Below are 6398 nucleotides of genomic sequence, written 5' to 3'. Positions count from 1 at the left end.
GGCGGTGCTTCGGTGACCTGGGGCGGGGCCTGAAAATATGCATTTCTCACAAGTTAATGGGACACTGCAGCTCCAGGGATTGCACTTTGAAAACCAGTGAGATTTTAGGAGGTTTTTTTAGATAATAACAAATAACACCTATGTGGGCTTTGTTGCATCCCGGGTACTAATTTAAATGATTTGCCTATGTTAACCAATTTAATCCTTAGTAACAACTTTCTGAAGGGAGACCTCATTGGGTGGGCCCATTTTAGAGCTGGGGACACAGAGATGTTAAGCATGGTGCCCAGGTCTTAGAGCCATTAGGTGCAGGTGCTGTGATTCAGCCCAGCTGGAGGGCCTAACTGCTGTCTCTCACTGTGGGTCTGCACGCATGTGCTCTGCAGGTGAGGGACAGCTCTTCCGAGCTGGTGGAGTTTGAGCTGAGACCTATAGAATCAGAATGAGGAGCCATGCAAAGAGCTGGGAGGAGAGCATTCACAGGCAGAGGAAATAGCAAAGGCTAAGACCAGGGGTAGAGAAGAGCTTGAAGAAGCTAAAGGAAGAGTAAAGCAATCATGTGACTAAAGTTAGAGAAAAACAAAAGCACTGTGACAAAGGGTTGGAGGATTAGGCAGAGGACAGGATCAAATGAACCCCTGCAGGCCACAATAAGAAGTTTGCCTTTTATTTTACAAGCAACAGGAAGTAAAGAAATAATTTTTAGAGTTAAGCGTTTTATTCTGAGAAATAAATGTGAATTCACATGTAGTTGTAAGAAATAATACAGAGGTCCTACATACGCTTTACCCAGTTTCCCCCAAATGGTGACATCTTGTAAATCTATTGAATGTTATCACAACCAGGATAGTCTTAGAGAAAGTCAAGGTAAACATTTCAGTACCCACAAAGATCCCTCATGTTGCTTTTAATAGCGACACTCACTTCCCACTCACCTTTGCCTGCTCCCCCTCCATCTTCAACTCCTGGCAACCACTATTCTATAATTGACTTTTATGGTTTGGCCATTTCAAGAATGTTACATAAATGGAATCATACACTGTGTAGCTTTGGGGGATTGCCTTTTGTCACTCAGCATAATTCTCTGAAGAGTCATTCACTTTGCTGTGTGCAATCTGTGGTTTATTTCTTTTTATTGCTCAGTAATACTCCGTGGTAGGATGGACTGCCATTTAAACTGTCACCATTGAAGGACATCTGGTGTTTCCAATTTCGGGCTTCTGCAAATAAAGCTTCTACAAACACTCATGGACAAGTTTTTATGTGTCTTCATTTTGCTGGGATAAATGCACAGGAGGACAATTAATAGATCACAAGGTAGTTACATATTTAGTTTTTTAAGAAACTGCATTACTGTTTTCCAGGGTGGCTGTATCAGGGTACATTCCCACTAGCAAAAGTAGGAGTAATTTAACCTCTCTGCATCTTAGCCAGAATTTGGTGGTGCCACTGTTTTTTTATTTTAGCCATTCTGATAGGTACATACAGACATTTCATTGTGGGTTGTTTTTTTTTAAGATGTTTATTTATTCACTTGTCAGAGAGAGAGAGAGAGCACAAGTAGGGGGAGTGGCAGGCAGAGCCACCCAGGTGCCCCTTCATTGTGGTTTAATGACATTTTAATAGCTAACAATGGTGAACATCTTTCCGTATGTCTATTGGCCACCTATATATCTTCTTCAGAGAAATGTTTCTTCATGTCTTTTGCCCATGTTCTGATTGATTTGTTGATTTTTTTTTTAACTTTTTTTTTTTTTTAAAGATTTTATTTATTTATTTGAGAGAGAGAATGAGAGAGAGAGAGCATGAGACGGGGGAGGGTCAGAGGGAGAAGCAGACTCCCTGCTGAGCAGGGAGCCCGATGCGGGACTCGATCCTGGGAACTCCAGGATCATGACCTGAGCCGAAGGCAGTCGCCCAACCAACTGAGCCACCCAGGTGCCCCTGATTTGTTGATTTTTTAACTCTTGAGTTTTGAGAGTACTTTATATATTCTAGATCCTATTCCTTTGTCAGATATGTGGTTCACAAATATGTTCCCCATCTGTTGCTTGTCTTTCGTCTTTTAATAGTCTTTCACGAAGCAGAACTTTTTAATTTTGATAAAATCCAATTTGTCAATTTTCCTTTCATGGATTATACTTTTGGGGTCAAGTCTATGACTCTTTGTCTGGCCCAAGAGCTTAAAGGTTTTCTCCTATTCTTTTTTAACCATAATTTTATGTTTCGCATTTAAGTCTGTTGTCCGTTTTGAATTAATTTTTGTGTAAGGACCGAGGTTTATGGTGAGGCTCATTTTTTTTTTTTTTTTTTTGCTTATGGATGTCCAATTGCTCCATTTTTTGAAACATCCATTGAATTGCTTTTGTACATCTGTCAAAAGTCATTTGAATACATTTGTGTGAATGTATTCTGGGTTCTCTATTCTGTTCCATCAATCTATGTGTTTATCCCTTTACTGGTACCACATAGTCTTGATTCAAGAAGCTATCTAACCAGTCTTGAAATCAGGTAGATTGGTTCCTCCCACTTTATTCTTCTTTTTCAAAATTATTTTAACTCTTCTATTTTTTTTAAGTTTTCATATAAATTTTTGAACAATCTTGTCTATATCTACAAAAGAATCTTACTCAGTTTTGGTAGAAATTGGGTAAAACCTGTATGTTAATTTGGGGAGAACTGATATTTTTAATATGCTGAGTCTTCCAATCTATAAACACCATACAACTGTCCATCTATTTTTTTTTAATTTTTTTAATCAGCATTTTGTAGTCTTTACCTTACAAGTCCTAAACATGTTTTCTTAGATTTATGGCTAAGTATTTTATTTTTGTTTTTGAGCAGTTATAAATGGTATTGGAATTTAAATTTCAGTGTCCACAGGTTCATTGGTAGTAGATTGAAATACAGTTGATTCCTGAATGCTTATCTTGTATCTTGCAACATTGCCGAACTCACTTATTAGTTCTAGGAAGTTGTTTTTGTAGATTCCTTGGGATGTTCTAAGTAGACTGCCGTGTCATCTGCAAATAGTACCAGTTTTTTCTTTCCATTTGTACAACTTCTGTTTCCTTCCCTTGCCTTACTGCACTAGCTAGAATTTCCAGCACTATGCTGAATAAGAGTGGTGAGTGCAGACATCTTTATTTAGCTCCTGAACATAGGGAGAAAGCATTCAGCTTTTCACCATTAAGTATAATGTTAGCTGTGGATTTTTTTGGTAAGTACTCCTTATCATGTTAATGTAGTTCTCTTCTATTCCAATTTTTCTGAGAGGTTTTTTATTTTTTATCATCAATGGCATGGAATACATTTCTATACTGAGGGATGTGATCATGTGATTTTTCTTCATTAGCCTGTTAATATAGTGGATTACATCGATTTAGTTTAAAATATTGAATCAGCCTTGTGCCCTACAATAAATCTCACTTGGTCATGGTATATAATTCTTTCATATGTTGCTAAATTCTATTTGCTAATGATGTTTTGTTAAGGATTTTTGTGTCTGTATTCATGAGGGATATTGGTCTATAATTTTCCTTTTTTTATGCTATCTTTGGTTTTGATATTGAAGTCATACCAGCTTTAAAAAATGAATTCAAATGTTTTTTCCTCCTATTTTCTGAAAGAGATTGTGTAGAATTGATTGTTAATTATTCTTTCCACCTATGGCAAAATTCTCCAGTGAAACCATTTAGGCCTAGAGATTTTGTCTTAGGGGGTTTTAAAATTACAGTTCATTTCCTTAGTAAGTATAGAACTATTCAAATTATCAACTTCACGTTGGGTAAGTTACAGTAGTTTGTGGTTTTTAAGGAACTGGTTAATTTTGTCTAAGTTGTCAAATTTATGTGTGAACAGTTGCTCATAGATTCCCTTATTATCCTTTAGATTTGTGCAAGATCTATAGTCCTATCCCCTGTTTCCTTCCTGATATTGGTAATTGGTTTTTTCTCTCTTTTGGTCAATTTTTTGCAAAAAGTTTGTCAATCTTATGGGTCTCTTCAAAGAACCAGTTCTTTCATTGATTCATTGATTTTTTTGTTTCATTGATTTTTCACTATTTTTTAATTTTCAGTGTCCTCAATTTCTACTCTAATCCGTTATTTTATTCTTTCTGCTTTCTTTGGGCTTCTTTTGCTTTCCTTTTTCTACATTCCTGAGGTGGGAGCTTATATAATGTATTTGAGACTTTTCCTTTTTTTTTTTTAATGCATGTCTTTAGTATTGAAAACTTCCCTCTCCATACTGCTTTAGCTATGTCCCACAAATTTTTACATGTTGTATTTTCATTTTCATTCATTCAATGTATTTTTTAAAATTTCTCTTGAGATTTCATCTTTGACCCATGGATTACTTAAAAATGTGTATTTAGTTTTCAAGTATTTAGAGTATTTTCCTGCTATCTTTCTTATTGATTTCTATTTTGATTCCAGTGTGTTCAAAAAACACACTCTGTATGATTTCAACTATTTTAAATTTGTTAAGATTTGTTTTATGATCCAAGATATTATCTATCTTTGCATATGTCCCTTGGATACTGCTGTTATTGGGTGGAGTATCTTGTAAATGTTGCTTCAATCCTGTTGCTTGATAATGTTGTTAGGACTCTTCTATATCCATACTGATTCTCTGTCTGGTTATCCTATCTGTGCTGAAAGGCATAGTGAAGTCTCCAACTGTAATTGTGAATTTGTCTGTTTCTCCTCTCAGTCCTGTCAATTGTTGTTTCATATAGTTTACAGATCTGTTGTTTGGTGCATACATACTCAGGATTACTATGTCTTCTTGATAGGTTGACCCTTTTATCATTATATGATATCCCTCTCTGTCTCTGGTAATTTTCTTTGCTTTGAAATTGACTTTATCTGGTATTAATATAGCCACTCCTGCTTTCTTTTGATTAATGTTTTCATGGCCTATCTTTTTCCATACTTGCCTTTATTTAATTTTTTTTTTTTTGGTGAAAAAATTTATATTTAGATTTAGCCAGCTGGACTCAGTTTAGATGATTCCAATTTTGTTGGCAACATCCAAAGCATCGTAGTCAGGAGCCAGTTGAACATATGCCTTCTCTCCATCATGCCTGATCAAGGTGTTGACCTTGGCCATGTCAATGTTGTAGAGCTTCTTCACAGCCTGTTTGATCTGGTGCTTATTGGCCTTGACATCCACAATGAACACAAGTGTGTTGTTGTCTTCTATTTTCTTCATGGCTGACGCAGTTGTCAGGGGGAACTTGATGATGGCATAGTGATCAAGATTGTTTCTCCTGGGGGTGCTCTTTCGAGGATATTTGGGCTGCCTCCGCAGATGCAGTGTCTTGGGTTGTCGGAATGTAGGTGACGTGCGGATCTTCTTTTTTTTTGTGACTGTAGACGCCTTTCAGCACCACTTTCTTGGCCTTCAAAGCCTTTGCTTTGGGTTCGGCTTTGGGAGGGGTAGGGGCTCCCTTCTTAGCCTTCAGCACCATCTTTGTAAAAGGGCCACACTTGCCTTTATTTTTATATTTGAAATGAGTTTCTTATAGGCAGCATATGTTGGATTATGGTTTTTAATATACTCTATCTCTGTCTTTTAATTTGTGCATTTAGATTGCTTGCATTTATATTTTTTATTATTTTATAGATTGCTTGCATTTAATGTGATTATTGACATATTAGGACTTAAGTTGTCTACCCTGGGAGAAGGGGGTACTTCTTGTTACTGCTGCATGGGAATGGGAGTTCCTGCTCCCTAGGTGGTCTCCACTGGCATTGCAGAAAGAGTGGGCCTCAATACTGGCCAGTGGGGTAAAAGCCCTGAGTCCCCACTTGGCCTCCTCTGGCACCACCCCAGAGGGAAAGGTAAGCTGCCTTGTTACAGCCTTGTGAGGTTGGAAGTCTAGGCTCCTTCTTGGCTTTTGCTGGTGTGGGTGGGGTAGAGTCACAGTGTTGTTTCTGTGGTGCTTGGCTGGAGTGAAGTAGTTACTGTCTAAAAGTTTTTGTCTTGCTAGACTGTCCTTTTCCTGATCCTTTTACTAGAAAGAGCAGGGTTTTGTTGGGACTTTTTTTTGTCTGCTCCTGTTGTTGGCATTTCCAGATGCCAGCTCCAAGTCTGCAATAAATGGGGCAAAAGGAAAACCCAGGAAAATCACCACAAGTTTGGTCCTTGGGTCCTGAGGTCCTTTGCCAGTCTGCTTTCTTCTCTCCACCTTTCAGGGTCTTTTTATGTTATTTTTGTATACGATGTCCAGGCATTTTAGTTGTGTTTGTGTATTAATCATGTTTTTAATTTTCTGTACATTAAGATGTTCTGAAATTTTTAAAAAATATTTATTTATCAGAGAGAGAGAGGGAACACAAGCAGGGGGAGCTGCAGGCAGAGGGAGAAGCAGACTCCCCACTGAGCAGGGAGCC

General features: G+C 37.6%; 1 pseudogene; it reads right to left on the bottom strand.

Annotated features, from left to right (window-relative positions):
* Window positions 1-4919: 4919 nt before the first annotated feature.
* On the bottom strand, window positions 4920-5473 carry LOC102729600 (large ribosomal subunit protein uL23 pseudogene; annotated as a pseudogene).
* Between the last annotated feature and the right edge of the window lie 925 nt (window positions 5474-6398).

The sequence above is a fragment of the Leptonychotes weddellii genome, chromosome 12, assembly GCF_054177405.1.
Source record: "Leptonychotes weddellii isolate Sample4059 chromosome 12, ASM5417740v2, whole genome shotgun sequence".
In the NCBI taxonomy this organism is placed as follows: Eukaryota; Metazoa; Chordata; class Mammalia; order Carnivora; family Phocidae; genus Leptonychotes; species Leptonychotes weddellii.
The sequence above is the reverse complement of the archived record's forward strand: the minus strand, read 5'-3'. Positions and strand labels throughout refer to the sequence as shown.